This window comes from Myzus persicae, unplaced genomic scaffold (genome assembly GCF_001856785.1).
Source record: "Myzus persicae strain clone G006 unplaced genomic scaffold, MPER_G0061.0, whole genome shotgun sequence".
NCBI classification, from domain to species: Eukaryota; Metazoa; Arthropoda; class Insecta; order Hemiptera; family Aphididae; genus Myzus; species Myzus persicae.
In genome coordinates, this window is record NW_019103874.1 from 90,860 (window position 1) to 107,870 (window position 17,011).

Consider the following 17,011-nt stretch of genomic DNA (forward strand, 5'->3'; position numbering starts at 1 on the left):
ACTATTCAAATCATTTTTAATGCAATAAATTAAACATTTATAGTTCTCTGTATTTTGACTATTTTTCTTATATACTTCACAAACTGATGTCCGATTATCGACAATCTAATTTTAAGGTGTTATATTCATTAAATATGTTTCACTAATATAAATATTTCAAGACTTATCTGTAGGTATTCAGCGTACCTACTAATAATTATTGTGCCATTATCTTGTATTGTTCTCGACTCAATAGTATAATACTCATTTGAAGTGGTGTGAAGTGAAGTGTAAAATATATAAGGGATACAAAATTGTCTCATTTTTGTATTTTTTACATTTTACTTGACCTTTACAGACTTCGATTATTTTACACACGTATTAAACATGTTACTTTTTTAATAACAGTTATATTAGTTATGTACTTATGTATTTAAATAAAGAATTTTACTTATGACTTCAAGGCCAAAAAGAGATACAGAAATAGTTTACTATGACCAGTACATTTTTAAATTTTCATTTAGCGACCTAAACCTATGAAAATACCAAAGAATTTTGTATGTCTGTAAAAAAGTTAAATATTTTACACCAATAAATCATAATTTAAAAAAAAGGGTGAAGGCAGTTAACTGCTGTACAGTATGCGTCGAGTGTACCTTTTAATTGAGTAAATTACTGTAATGTACTTGTTAAATTTTTATTCAATGATAAATCATTGCATATGAAAAACGATTTTGAACTGTGATTTTGTCGATGTGTCAGTATATAATATTACGAAGTATATTTTTAATTTTATGACATATTCATATTGATATTATAGTAATAATTTATTTGTAGTACGTTTAGTTGATTACATTTTTAACAACAATATTGCATTTATTTTATTATTAATATGTTATTATTATAATAGTGTATATTTATAACATATATTATTGTTATTGCATTTTGAGCCGATACCAACTTACCGTAGAACCGTGTGAATAGATTCCTTTATAAAATTAAATATCATTCCGTATATGAAAATATTTTTTTTTTTTTTTTATTAAATACAATAAGATGTTCCTAGCCTAGGCTATCTACATCTATTGATATTACAATGGATGGTACATTTTTAACAATTTTAACATGATTATTAATTTATATAAAATTTGAATAGTATGATGAATTTGGTATCTAGTATAATATGTACATTAGTGATAGTTACGCCGAGACGTAATTGACTATAATTAAGTAACAGTGAACTGATACAATAATGTTAACAATAAAAAGGTATAAACAGATATAATATAATACATAACAAGTTATAAAACTTAATATTAGACGCTACGAGTAACAAATAGCTGCTGTATATTGTGTGGAGTATTAAACCAGAAGGTCATGCGGACGTCCACGTTTTAATCTACGTTGAGGCGGATGTATGTGAAGTTGATAGTGAAGTGAGCCAGAGGAGTTGAGCAGTGAGGTATGGAAGTTTTTTGATGCGGTTTTAATGTGGTCTGTGATTTCCTGGATCAGAAGGTCTTTGTGTAAGTTTGCGTTCCTTATAAACCAAGGTGCGTTGGCAATAATACGTAACACTTTATTTTGAAAAATTTGAATTTTATTGATGTGAGTGGACGCGCATTTCCCCCAGACCGGACACGCATAAGTGAGTAATGGACGTAGAATTTGTTTATATATTAGAAGAGAGCATTTTTTCTGTATTGGCGATTTTTTATTGAGAATAGGGTATAACATAGAGAGGCGCTGATATGCCTGTTGAAGTTTGGATGAGATATGAGGCTGCCATGTTAGCAGTTTATCCAATATCAAGCCGAGGTATTTTACTGACGAGCTCCAAGGTATATTTACATTGTTAAATGTTAGTTGTTCAGGGAAGCGGTAAGGACGAAGACTGAAGATAACACCTGTGCTTTTTGACGCATTTATTTGAATACGCCATTTTTTACACCAGTAAGATATTTCATGAAGATGTGCTTGTAGATTTGTGGTTACTGCTTCAATGTTGCGAGATTCTGTGAATATTGTAGTATCGTCTACGAATAGGGCAATATTCGTGCGAGGTGACTGGGGAATATCATAAACATAGATATTAAATAGTATGGGACCAAGCTTAGAGCCCTGAGGTACACCAGCAGATATAGGCAAAAGGTCTGAGGTGTTATCATTTATTTTAACAACGAACTGCCTGTTAAGTAGAAATGAATTAATAATATTGAACAAGTAAGTTGGAGTATTAATGGATTTTAGTTTAAACAGTAGGCCCTCATGCCAGACTTTATCGAAAGCTTTTGAAATATCTATAAATACCGCTCCAGTATGACAATGTTTTTCGAATGCAGTATTAATATGTTCGGTTATTCTAAGTAATTGTTGAACCGTAGAATGATTTGATCTAAACCCGAATTGGAATTTAGGTATAATATCTATGGCATTTAAATAGAAAAGAAGTCTAGTGTGAATGATTTTTTCAAACAATTTTGAAATTGAAGATAAGAGGCTGATTGGCCTGTAGCTGTCAGGATTTGATTTGTCCTTCCCTGGTTTGCTTATTAGTATTATGCTTGCAACTTTCCATTTGGGTGGAAAGTAACCAAGACGCAATAAAGAGTTAAATAAAGTGGTAATAAACACTAGTCCTTTTGGTGGTAATTTTTTTAACATAAGATTTGTAATTTTGTCATGGCCCGGTGATTTTTTGTTCGGGAGATTTTTAATAATTTGTTTGATTTCATTTGGCGTTACGTAATTAATAGAATTTTGGACTTCATAATTTGGTAGTTCTAAGGTGTGTTTTACTCTTAGGTCATTGCTTGGATTACAGATATGGTTGGGATAAAAGGTATTTTGCAGCATGTTTGAAAAAACAACACATTTTTCTTGATCGGATATGACAAGTTTATCATCAGTGCGGAGAGGGGGAATGGTGTTGATATCTTGGTTTAATAGTCGTTTTGTTGCTTTCCACAAATTTGATTCACCCGGTCGCATGTTTGACAGGTAACTATTGTATGAGGATACACGGTAATTTTGTAAAGCTACTTGAACTTCTTTGGTGAGTCGGTTTAGTATTTTTTTATCTGTAGGGTTCCTATGGTTTTGCCAGATACGTCTGGCTAAATGTTTGCGACGAATAAGTGAAGATATGGAGTGTGGTAAAATGCCAGGACTGTGTATATTTTGCGGTACTGAATTAGAACAGGACTGAGCGGCTTCTGTTATGACGTCCGTCAGATGATCAGCTGTTTGTTCTGCTAATTGAGTGGTAAGTATGCTTGTAGGTATTTTCAGATTAGATTGTACATGGTTAGAGAATCTATTCCAGTCTGGTTTGCCTTTGAATAATGAGTTGTTTGTACGGCGGAAAAGAGAGGGTGAGTTAATCGTTATTTTAACAGGTATATGATCCGAGTCGAGTTCGATAAGAGGTTCCTGTACGCATACAAATGGGACAGATTTAATTATTAAAATATCTAATATATCGGGCAGACGGTTTATATCTGTTGGGAAGTAAGTAGGAGTATTTGGAGCTGATATTGAAAAAGGTGTGTTTGTTATGAATGCTTGTAATTTAGAGCCATTTGGATTTGTAACACGGCATCCCCAGTTAATGTGTTTTGAATTTAAATCACCGGCAATTATAACCGAGTTATCTAGGTTCATGATTTGTTCGTAATCTGCGATAAGCATTTGGCGACTAGGAGGTTGATACGCACTGACGAACGTTATATACTTATTGTTTATGTTAATGGAAACTGCTACGGCTTCTAGGTACGTAAGGGCAAGTGTAGGCAATTGTTGTTGTTTGATTTTGTTCCGTACTAGAATAGCCACTCCGCCCATGGAACGAGATTGTGTAATACGATCAGCGCGATAAATTTTGTAGCCAGGGAATTTAATTTTATCTGAATGCGACAAATGCGTTTCAGTAATGCATGCGATATGAATGTTGTGATGATTAAGAAAAGCTAGTAAAGTATTTCTTTGATTTTTAAGACCGTTAGCGTTCCAGTTTANAAATAGAAAAGAAGTCTAGTGTGAATGATTTTTTCAAACAATTTTGAAATTGAAGATAAGAGGCTGATTGGCCTGTAGCTGTCAGGATTTGATTTGTCCTTCCCTGGTTTGCTTATTAGTATTATGCTTGCAACTTTCCATTTGGGTGGAAAGTAACCAAGACGCAATAAAGAGTTAAATAAAGTGGTAATAAACACTAGTCCTTTTGGTGGTAATTTTTTTAACATAAGATTTGTAATTTTGTCATGGCCCGGTGATTTTTTGTTCGGGAGATTTTTAATAATTTGTTTGATTTCATTTGGCGTTACGTAATTAATAGAATTTTGGACTTCATAATTTGGTAGTTCTAAGGTGTGTTTTACTCTTAGGTCATTGCTTGGATTACAGATATGGTTGGGATAAAAGGTATTTTGCAGCATGTTTGAAAAAACAACACATTTTTCTTGATCGGATATGACAAGTTTATCATCAGTGCGGAGAGGGGGAATGGTGTTGATATCTTGGTTTAATAGTCGTTTTGTTGCTTTCCACAAATTTGATTCACCCGGTCGCATGTTTGACAGGTAACTATTGTATGAGGATACACGGTAATTTTGTAAAGCTACTTGAACTTCTTTGGTGAGTCGGTTTAGTATTTTTTTATCTGTAGGGTTCCTATGGTTTTGCCAGATACGTCTGGCTAAATGTTTGCGACGAATAAGTGAAGATATGGAGTGTGGTAAAATACCAGGACTGTGTATATTTTGCGGTACTGAATTAGAACAGGACTGAGCGGCTTCTGTTATGACGTCCGTCAGATGATCAGCTGTTTGTTCTGCTAATTGAGTGGTAAGTATGCTTGTAGGTATTTTCAGATTAGATTGTACATGGTTAGAGAATCTATTCCAGTCTGGTTTGCCTTTGAATAATGAGTTGTTTGTACGGCGGAAAAGAGAGGGTGAGTTAATCGTTATTTTAACAGGTATATGATCCGAGTCGAGTTCGATAAGAGGTTCCTGTACGCATACAAATGGGACAGATTTAATTATTAAAATATCTAATATATCGGGCAGACGGTTTATATCTGTTGGGAAGTAAGTAGGAGTATTTGGAGCTGATATTGAAAAAGGTGTGTTTGTTATGAATGCTTGTAATTTAGAGCCATTTGGATTTGTAACACGGCATCCCCAGTTAATGTGTTTTGAATTTAAATCAACGGCAATTATAACCGAGTTATCTAGGTTCATGATTTGTTCGTAATCTGCGATAAGCATTTGGCGACTAGGAGGTTGATACGCACTGACGAACGTTATATACTTATTGTTTATGTTAATGGAAACTGCTACGGCTTCTAGGTACGTAAGGGCAAGTGTAGGCAATTGTTGTTGTTTGATTTTGTTCCGAACTAGAATAGCCACTCCGCCCATGGAACGAGATTGTGTAATACGATCAGCGCGATAAATTTTGTAGCCAGGGAATTTAATTTTATCTGAATGCGACAAATGCGTTTCAGTAATGCATGCGATATGAATGTTGTGATGATTAAGAAAAGCTAGTAAAGTATTTCTTTGATTTTTAAGACCGTTAGCGTTCCAGTTTATAATAGGGTATTATGGGGCTCCATTGGTGTTTAAGTTTAAGCTGTTAATGATGACTGGCAGGTTTTGTATTATTTTCTGCATTAATTGGGTAACAAATGTGTTAATTAGTGGTAAAAGAGTTTTCATAAAATCACTATCGTTATCTGTGGATTTGGGTGATTTGCCTCTATAATTATTATTATTGCTATTACTATTGCACGCAGAGGCGTATGTATAATGCATATTAGTGTTATCTTGGTTTAAATGTATATTTTGAGTATTTGCGTTGGGTATTGTGTTTATATGATTTTTGCTATCGGACGGATTTTTACAAGTTTTATTTTTATTTTTGGTTCTTGATATTTCTTTGTAAAAAGTGCAACCTCTATAATTAGCTGGGTGATCACTATTACAGTTAACACATTTTGGAGGGGCGTCTGTTGGTTTCTGACATTGACTGTAGTGATGGTCACCCGCGCATTTGACACACCTTGATGGTAGGTGACAGAACTTTTTGGTGTGGGAAAATCTTTGACAATTTGTACATTGTGGGATATCCTTGGAGGGCTTACGTGGTTCAACTAAAATTATACAATGAAGAAGTCTGTTTAAGGAAAATATTTCAGTAGATGATTTTGATAATAAAACTGCTACGATTGGAATTGGCGATTTGAACTGGTTTTGAAGGCGTGTGACTGAAGCAACTTCAAAGTTAAGATCTTGAAGTTCATTGTAAATACAAGCTTCCGATATGTTAACAGGTAGATTTCTAATGACTACAGAAAGTTGTTTATTTTCAGGAAGTTGGTATGTGTGGTATTCAATTGCAGTCTCGTCGAGATGTTTAGTTACAGATCTATAGTCATCAATCGAGTTTAAATTAATTTTTAGGGCAGATTTTGTATTAACAATGGAGAAATTGTCAAAAGTTATATTATCTAAAGAAGTATGAAAGTTTTCGTAGTCGGAAATATTATATACATATATAGGTGGGATTTTAGGTCTGACCTGTGGTTGCTGAGTACTGTCGTTTTCTGTGTTAATGTTCGTTTCGCCGGTGTCTTGTAGAGTTAATAGTGGAGAGAATCTATTTTTACTAGTGTGAGGAGGTGTAAGAGCGGCACTGCTAGTTCTTTTCTTTGAAGTGTCAGGAAGCTTGAGGTCTTGAGGTGAAGTATTTTTATTATTGGAATGCATTGAAATTAGTTAAAAACACGCGGGATTACGGAGTAACGGAGTACTGCGGACGACTTTACACTACGGCTACTGATAGCCAACTGATATGAAAATATAATAATATAATTAAAAGTTTCGAATTTCTCCGAAAAATATTTTTGAATTAAAATTCATAGCAAAGTAACTAAAATTATTATTTTTTGTTTCAATATTCAATTTTGTCTAAATTTTAATGAAAAATATTTAAATAAAAAAATTATTTTTTAGACTTGTTGCTTAAAGTATTATTGTACTAGCTACTTGTGAGAAATCTTAGAGTAAATGTTCAATCCTTAGATATAATTGCATGTAAATTGAACTTTGGATACATTTTTCTTACTACAAATAATTTCTTGATTTTGACGAATTTTGTCAAAAATTAAACTTCAAATGCTTAAAAATAAAATTGTGACTATGTATGTTTAATATTTTTAGTTAGTAAATACAACTTAAAAAGAACCTTGTATTAAATTTTCAAGTTTTTTGTCAGAGAAAAATATATTTTTATTGATTATTATTAAAAAAAATAATCAAGGCTGAGAAATGACAAATGTCTATAAATAGTTCAAGATGAGTCAAAATATTTTGAAAATTTTATAATCTATAAAATATGCTTTTATAAATATTTGGTGAAAATGTACAAGTAATGACGGTTTTCGCATTTGAGTTAATTAAACCAAAAAACCAAATCGATTTTGTTAAAAATACAATTTTTTACCAGAAACCTCTCTCAATGTTGAAAATCAAAGGATTTTTACTGATCCTAAAGGTAATTAGTGATGACCAGGGACCAGTGATGACTTGATGCATTTGTATTTTTGTTCGGGAAGTAAATATAATAAATCTGATCCGGTACAAATTTGTGTTGTGGTATTTGGAGTTAAAGTTTAAAAGTTTATTGTGTATATGTTTGCATATTTTGAAATTTTTTCTACAAATGCATATTTTTAAGATTTATTGATTTTTATCGCATATTTTAAAATAATTTTTGATTATTTACTCTAAGTCAATTTTTTAGCAAATACATTTTATCTACATGATTTTATCGGAAATAATACCGGTAAGGCGATAATCAATAGCGTTACGGGGAACCCATTTTATTTTTAGCTCTGAGGACAATATTATTTTTAACTAATCTGTCTTTTACAGTATTATTTTGTTTGCCAGTACATAGTGATCGACGGACTACGATCGTTATCGTGTGCATGTATCCTTAATCGCTGTCGTGTTCGTATTTGTATTCGTTATTTTTTGTATTTATTAGCGCTCGTATTTGTGGTATATTATGCCAAAAGAAAAAAAACACAAATTAGCCGGTTGAGAAGTTTCATTTTGGATTTTGGGGTTAATGTATTTTCCGCCGACGGAAGAATTGTATTTTGCAAAATATGTGAAATTAAAGTAGAATATGAACGGCGATCTAGTGTAATTAGTAATAATTACGACATACACAAACAGTAAAACATATGAAAATGATTAAACTATAAATTTGATATTTTTTGGTGCATATGTATGCGCATATTTTTAAGATTTTAAGCACATTAAGTCCCGAGTCCTGGTGATGACCAATACCCCAAAAAAATTATCATTGTAAGACCAGTACACATTCTTCGCTCTTCTCGGACTCTACTATACTCTAGCACTGCTTTTTAACTAGGCATTGTAGCTCAAATATGATAAATTACAATATATCTATGAATATAATACCATTTATTTTAATATTTACATGATTATTTACGTTTAAAAAACTGAATACATAAATGATAAACGTATATTAATTAGCTGTTTGTAAACATGTTTTCAATGATCAGCATTGCGTATTCCCACATACATGGTTCAACTATAACTACGTTCGTGATGAAAAATCACAATAAATGATTAGAAGTATATACCTACATGAATATACGCCGCCCATTGCGAACAAAGCAATTTTACTGATCAGTAGATGAAAGGTTCTTTTTGTCTGAAAAGGGTATACCGCCCAAATGATTTGCATGCGTTAGATGAAAGCGTTGACGGTTAAAACGCTAATGCATGTCTATATATACTATATGGTGCTACTGCCACAACAAGTCTAATATTCAATTTGACGTCTATCACGCACTATACATATTATAAACATTATACAGTAATGGGGAGGGTGACGCTTATCTCGACGAACAGTTCATCTCGAGTGTGTGTGTGTGTGTGTGTGTGTGTGTGTGTGTGTGCGTGTGTGTGCGTGTCGATGAGACCACACGTGTGCGAGGGTGGCTGCGCAGGTGACTAAGGGATGTGTCGGTACGCTCAAGGGCAGACCAGTGGAGGGGAGGGGGGAGGGAGGGCGAGGGTCCGTGGCCGCCAAGAACTGATGCAGCAAAGCGTCGCGCAGGCGGGAAGCGTCAAAAGCCGTTTGATTGATAGTCGTATCCGTATATACAGGCCTTTGACGGGTTGATTAATTAACGATAGCTAGTCCCCACGCGGGTTTCTACTGTGGCACACACAGAAAGGCGAACACCAGTGACGGATCGGATGAGGCGGGATGTGGTGAAAAAAGCTATAGGTATGTACCCAGGTATAGACTTTAGCGTCACCGCCATCTTGTTTTTAGCCTTGCCCTTTACCTCTGCTTTTCATGTTAGTTCCGACTTCCACTTGCCTCTATAATCTCCCACTCCCCCCCCCCCCCCGTTGTTACCGACAGCGTTCGAATTTTGATGCATGTTCAATGTTGAATCCCCCACCTTTACATTATACATCTTAAACACGCTCATTAATCAACTTGGCAAAAAAAGTATTTCATCATCGTCCCTGTATAATATATATATACGGTATATTGTATATATATTATCATCTCGTGGACCTCTACGGAAAAACGAATACTCACCTCACACCTCACCTCGTCGCAGCCCCTTTCAAACGATTTCTCCTACCCAGTTTTCTGGTAGGTACATTTTTTTTTTTTTAAATACACAGTATTATAGTCTATAATAACCACGTGTTTACTGTTTCTATACAAATGTATAATACGTTATGTACATACTGTTTATATTTTATAATGAGTCGAATATATACAATGTGGTTAACTCATCAAGTTAGATAAAGTTGGAAAATACAAAAAAATAGTTTTAAAAATATAACTTATAAGTCTTGAAAAATGTATATGCCTATAGTGGATATTTATATCATTAAAAATAACGATGATGATACAGCATCGGATAATAGTATCCTCCATTAGGTATATATAAAATAAAAGTATGCTTTCTTAATAAATTATAGAGGTGTATTCGGTCTAAGTGATATTTATCCACATTAATGGATTTTTTAATGAAAATAATATGTATGTCACCTGATAAAATACATTTATAATATGTAAGTAAATATTTGAAATTATGTTGGATCGCATCACTAATTACAACCTTAGGTTTTAATAATCATGTCACTTCGTTGTGACAGCCATACAATTATTCTATGTTTTCCTGGTTTGTCCAATGCACCGAAAAACAAACGATCGGTTGGAGGAAATAAGTGAGGGTCGTGTGGGTGTCAGATTTCTGACGTTATCCGGTGAGGTGGAGACTGCAGTATTTCTTAGTAGTTCCCTACGCACCTACATTCATATACACTTAAATATTATGATTTATAACCTAGGTTGTGGTTCAGTAGTTGTGCAATATTAAACGATAAGAAATTCCATATCAGTATACACTATTGTTGGTTACTACACTGTCGGTGTTCAATGACCTGCACGATGGACGTCATTGGAGAATTTTTTAGGATGTAATTATGTATGTTATTCAGATCTAGATGACTTGTAAATCCGAATTACTATTTATGCAATATATATACTATATAGTATCAATACGCGTGCTATTGATTTTTTCTGCCTATTCTATAACAGTGTTGTCAGTGTATAACTTTAAAGGGGTTTTCATTTTTCATTTTTCATTTTTTTTTTAGGAAATGGTTCGTCTTTTGTTTGGTTATTTTTCTTTTTGCTTTCAATCGAATTTTTTTTGTTTCATTTAATTTTTTCATATTCTATTCATGACCATTGTTTGCTAGGGATTTCATTAACTGGACCTACCGGCTGGGTTCCAAGGCTTAAGTTTCGGACTTAATCGAAATGCCAAACAAGAGATCCTCTGGGGAGCGCAGACCGCAACAATAGGAAAATAATAATTACTTCCGCAAGTGAACCCCATAAATCTATGCCTTGTATAGCAACCAGAGTTCGACAAATGAGACTATATTGGATATTTTTTGACTTATACTTGGCTATTGTCGAACCACGCTGATATTAAAACTACAATTTATTGTACAATGAGTTTACGGCATTCGCGGCATTTATGTAATTGATATTACAACGGGTATGATAAAATACGTGTAATTATTTAATATAATATTTTTATTATTATTATGATGTTACAATCTAATTGTTAGACATTGAAGACTAAAATATAAATGCTATACTTGTTTATAAACATAGTTAATTTGAAATAAAATACAGTTTGGCACAGTTTTTAAATGTATATTTTAGTCTTTAATATGAGTAATAAATTAATTGCTGATATAATAATCAATCTGGGTTGGTGTAACTGTATTTCATGTGTGTTGTGATATCAAATTTGAAAGCGATATAAAATCATAGAGTTCGAAAAAATTATTCTCGAGTAGTTGAGCATGCAATGGCATTGTAAAAATTATAGCTGCTTTAAGTTACTTCATTTCGCCAACGCGTAATGCTTATCTACAGTTTTTCAATACGTTAAGAGAAACGAGGGACAAAAATTACTTCTTCAAACTTTTAAAGCGGGTTATTTCATATTTAATACACAGCATCTGTTTATTTGTTCTGACATAAGTCGTAAAATAATTTTATAAAATTAAATCTTAGACAATTAAATAATGATTTTCTGTTCGCATTATCAAGGAAAAGTTTTATTTATTGTCAAGGCGTCACTATAACTGCTCCCAGCCGATTATTGATATTTATACGGTTCGCCGAAAGTTTTATTTTTATTTTTTACTTTTTGTCGCTCTTACTATATTAAAAACTTTCAGGCCTACATCTTCGGCGTCTTGGATGTCTATATATTTTAATTGACTTCTGTTCTGCTTATAAACTGTCGGTGTCGTCGATTTTTATCCTAACAATGGAAACCGAAATTAAAGTTGTACTTTCTGTAAAATATTGATCTTTGACTCGTTTAAACTAAGTTACACACCTTACACTTTAAATACTTAATTTTATGATGGCTTAGAGAACAATAAATACTAAATAGGGAACTCACAATAAAGAATTTTAACATTATAACATACATTTGAAAATTAAGAAGAATTTAAGTGTGTAAACACAATGATTTAAGTACGACTTTATAATACGCTGTAGCTCATAAAATGTACCGTTGTCTATAGGTTAGGTTATTCTTTCATATTGTGTATGTTGATTCATTAATGTTAAAAGAATTAATTGTATAACTAACTTTGGGTATGCTAATTAAAAGTATTACATTTTATGCGAAATTCCCCACCAAGACATGTAGATCGTGACATTATTATTAAAGTATTGAGTGGACAAATTATTTCATTAATACCATGATAATATTTATAAAATTATCTTCTCTACTATATAAAAAGTACAAATCACACTAGTTTACAGGTTACTATTTACTATTGACCATTACCTATAAACTACGACATGCACACTTTAAATATTTAAATCTATATTAATACGCCTGTCTATAAAATATGCATACTTATGACTACAGTAAACACAAGAACAAGTGAACAAAAATTAAGATCGATATCAAGGCCTCGCGGGAAGTGGGAATCAAAGATTTAAACAGTTTGTTAAATAGACGGAGGAAAGATATCCTAAAAACATACTTTGAAACAACGACCAAATTGTACTGTAGGGAAAATATATGAAGCAGAATTGGAGTAATAGAAGTTTTAAATGTGAACAGAATTATCTAAAATTAAGTCGGGCCTTTGTAACATTCATAGTAAATTTTGAGGAATATAATTTTGACACTTTAAAAAGACAAAAAATGTAAGGATTGGCCGCCTAATAAGACGCGCAGTGCTGATAAAATTGATCAAGAAAGTATGGAGAAAAAAACTAAGTACTATATCGAGTACAAAAAATATTATCAAAGCTCGACAATGCTATTTGTCCTAGAAATCTGATCATTGAGAGAGTAAAGCTAAATCTATAAAGTTACAAAGTAATCTATTGATTGATGACTAAAGCAGAATAACAAAGAATTCTTAATATTCTATGCATTTTGTGCACTCTATGCAACAAATATGAAAAGAAATATTGAACTTCTTGCTTTTTGAACATTTACATAGTTTATTTTAAATTAAAACTATTCATTAAATTAAGCTCGTTTGAGAACAGTTTTAAAATATGTCAATTAGTAGTTCTTATATTGAAAAACTTAAATTCAATACAATACCAATAAACAATGCAACTTAAGTGTTTTTTATTTTAACGAGTTCTTTAATTTTACTTTTTTGTGTTACAATTAAGTTGCAAATGGCATAAGATTATAAACCGACGGGTATTTTATCATTGGTTATAAAATTGTACTAAAACCACGAGATATAATAAATTGAATTAATTTTAAGTATGCAATCTTCTGTTAAGTCCAAGTAAGATAAATCGTCAACGATTGTTTTAAATGATATAAATCAGAAAATTATGAAAATACGAATGAAAAATTCCACGATGGAAACAATCTGGCACATCTGTGAATTAAATGAAATTGTTTTCCACAAGAGTTGTGCTATTAAGGACAATAATTGGATTCTATAAATTGTATTTTTGTGGATATTAATGGTCAGTTATATATAGATATATATATTTTATTCATATTATTTATTATGCATGTATATCAGTATATATAAATTTCAAATAATAATCTACAATGTGCAACGGATTTTTTGTTGTAGAGATATAAAAATATAAATTTTGAACCTGAAGACTATTTTTAAACTCATATGTATAACGTGATGCAGTGTTCATCATTTTTAGGCTTTGATTATTTTACCATCAAAACGTCTACAGGGGAATTATATGAAAAATGTAATTGAATAACGATAAATAGTTATATTGTTGTCGGATAACAATTAAAATGTATTCGTTATTTTATGAAAATGCAATACCATATTTAAACGAAAATCAAATAAATGGACATTAATTGTTCGTAATATGTTTTTATATTAGTATAATTATTATATACTATACCAATATGCGTAGCCTGTGTACATGCTCATTGAAGTCTGAATGTAGGGTGTTCGGCGATTACGGCATGTGCATTCAATAGTTCGTTCTTCGTTGTAATTATGAATGTTTGTGGTTAAATGGCATACATTATACACGGTATAGCATAAAACAATATTGTGGGAAATCAAATTAGCGTGTATTGATGTGTTTTTCTTTCGATTAGGTATTTACTATTTTCACATGTATATATATATAAGTATATGCGGTGATTGTGCATTGTGTGATAGTAATAATGATTATAAAACGCCAAAACGAAAGGCTGCAGGCGCCATGCAGTCTGTTTTATCACTAAAAAATACACACAACTGCGTCGTATGTATATAAATTAATAATAACAGAAAAATTGGTTTTATAGTTTGACTATGATTCGAAAAGTAATCAATAAAATATAAACATAAAGCGCCTCGAGGCAAATGGACGACCGATTTTTTACGAAAGAAATATTGTTTTGTCGATCGTCTTACTCATCTACAACTCGTTGCGTTTCGACGGTCATTGGCCGACAGTGACTACGACAATGACGATGACGACGACGACGTTCCCGAGAGACCATTACAAATAATATATAATAATATACCACCACCGCCACTTCCGACAGCGGTGCGGCAGTGGCGGCGGTGACCGCATATGTTTGATCGATTATCCCCTGGCCGGTTGTTTCTTATCTGTTTTGGGATAGATTTATTTTATTTCCCAAAGTGGTGGATTCAAACTTTAATGACCGTTGAAATGCATTTTTTCTTATGAACAACCGCAACCCCAACCCTCCCCCCTCCCAAAACATCAAAAACTTTGCGTGTTCACGGCGATGGTGGTAATACATTACGTATAGGATGATATCGTGGAGATATCACTGCGTGAGTAGTGTTGTAACACTTTGGCAGTTTCCTTAACGGTCTGAGCGTGAAAATCAAATTAGCGGCGTCAAGAGACGCCAAAGTTTTGTGCCCACCCCATAGAATCGGTGGCGGCGCGTGGTGGGGCGAGCCTGTTTGGAGAAATGTCCGACCCTCGGCCAAAATAGTAAGGAAAAAGCGGCGTAATAGCTGCAGTGGGTGAAGAGGGTTTTTGGCACGGATTATATAGTTAAACGTCCAACCACCTCCACCGCCTCCTCTTTCACAACCCTATTTATTCCACCCACCGTATATTCCCCTCTCCGTCTGTCTCATTCAAGTCACAGTATATTATATATATATATATATGTATGTATTTATAGTGAATACCCGTAGTCATACCACGCAATATAATATGTGTACTGTACACATACATCGAGTGTGCTTGGGATTAAATTTATTGCGGCTACGACGGAATCGAACAAATTGCGGTTTTCAAACAGAATATTATTGTCCGTATATTCCTCGAGATTTTATTTATATATACGACCACCGATGAATAGTCACGTTGGGACGTTAAAAATTGTGCTGGTGCGTCGGGGGTGTTATATTTTAACATCGAACCGTTTCCAATCTTGTTTCTCCGGGATTCCGAGTGCTAGATTAATGTTTTTCTTCAAGTAAGTTAACTTGCCGCCTACTTGATATAGCGTTTGACCATCGCTTCACATTTTTTTATTTTTGGTTCGAAATATTCGGTTATTTGTTTGTTTGAGTTTTAGATTTTCTACCTTTCATAGTGGTTTTTATCATCATTATTATTTTTTTTTTGTGAATAGAAAGGCGTAATGGTCCAATTAAAAAAGATTCATGTAGTTATCGTTTTCATCGATTGATATATTATACCAGTAGACAGAAAGATATATAACTAGACGTCACTACATACTTAACATTTTGTAAATATTATGATAGCTTAAAACAGTGCTAGATGTAAGGATACTTGGATCTTTACCAATAAATAAAATAATTATTACTTTCAGCAAGAAAACACGAATACCCATGTATTTAAAACTACTTTAACTCCATCGTAATGGGCGTTAAGGTAATTCGGGAGTTAGGTACATATAAACACCTTTTTAATTCACATTACGCGAAAGCACCTTAATTATTTAATTCGATACAAATCGAATCAACTTCAATTCGGGATTAAAAATGTATATAAACAGCTTATCACAAGTCAATATTTTTGGAGGGAACTTAACAAAGGCATACTATAATATATAATACCAATTAACTGTCAGTTCAAAATATAGATTTAGTCATTGAAATATTATATAGTAATATAGACCATAGAGTATTTATAGAATAAAAAATGATATAATTAAATTTGTTTTTAAATTACTTTGAATGTCACGACTTTAGATGTAGGTATTTAAGTGAAAAAAATATTATGCGTTGAAGATTTCATATTAACGTAGTAATAATTTAAAGATTATCTTCTAATTTTAAATAAGAGAGAGGAGGTCAATGAAACATAATAAACGAAATACAAAAATAAATGTTGGTAGAAATTATCAGCAAGCACAACTTTACCCAACTTTTTTGGGATATTTGTACTATTGTTGTTGCCATTTAGTGTCGCATTTCACAACACTTCAATATCCTTCGCCGATATGAACAAATTGAGGCGAGCCCCCCCCCCCTAAAAAAAAAACGCCAAAACTCACCCGTTCGAATTTTTATTTTTTGGTTTACCCATACCATGTATCGTTTTATGAATCACGACCCTTTTAATGTCTTGTAATGATTCACATACAAGTGTATTATGTAGATAATTTTTTTGTACCTATGAGGTTAAGCCTGTCGTTCCAACATTATTTTATTTCTGTAATAAAATAAATATTTGATGACATTACTTGTAGTAATATTTTTTTTATTGACGACAACTAATGTTTTTTGACTGGGTTTTTTTATTTCGAGAACAGAAAAATATTGCAATAAAGTGTAGTTTGTATTTACTTTTAAACATCACTTTTGTTAACTCTTATTCGAACAGCATCAATTTAGAGCAACATGAAAAATATGGTTTCATGCTTATCATATTTTCTATATTGAAGTGCATAGCATAA

The 17,011-nt window shown here is 32.5% G+C and overlaps 1 protein-coding gene across 1 annotated transcript in view; it reads right to left on the bottom strand.

Annotated features, from left to right (window-relative positions):
- Window positions 1–17,011, bottom strand: part of LOC111035736 (tensin-3-like) — a 148,476-nt gene that overhangs the window by 35,111 nt on the left and 96,354 nt on the right. The window lies entirely within an intron of this gene.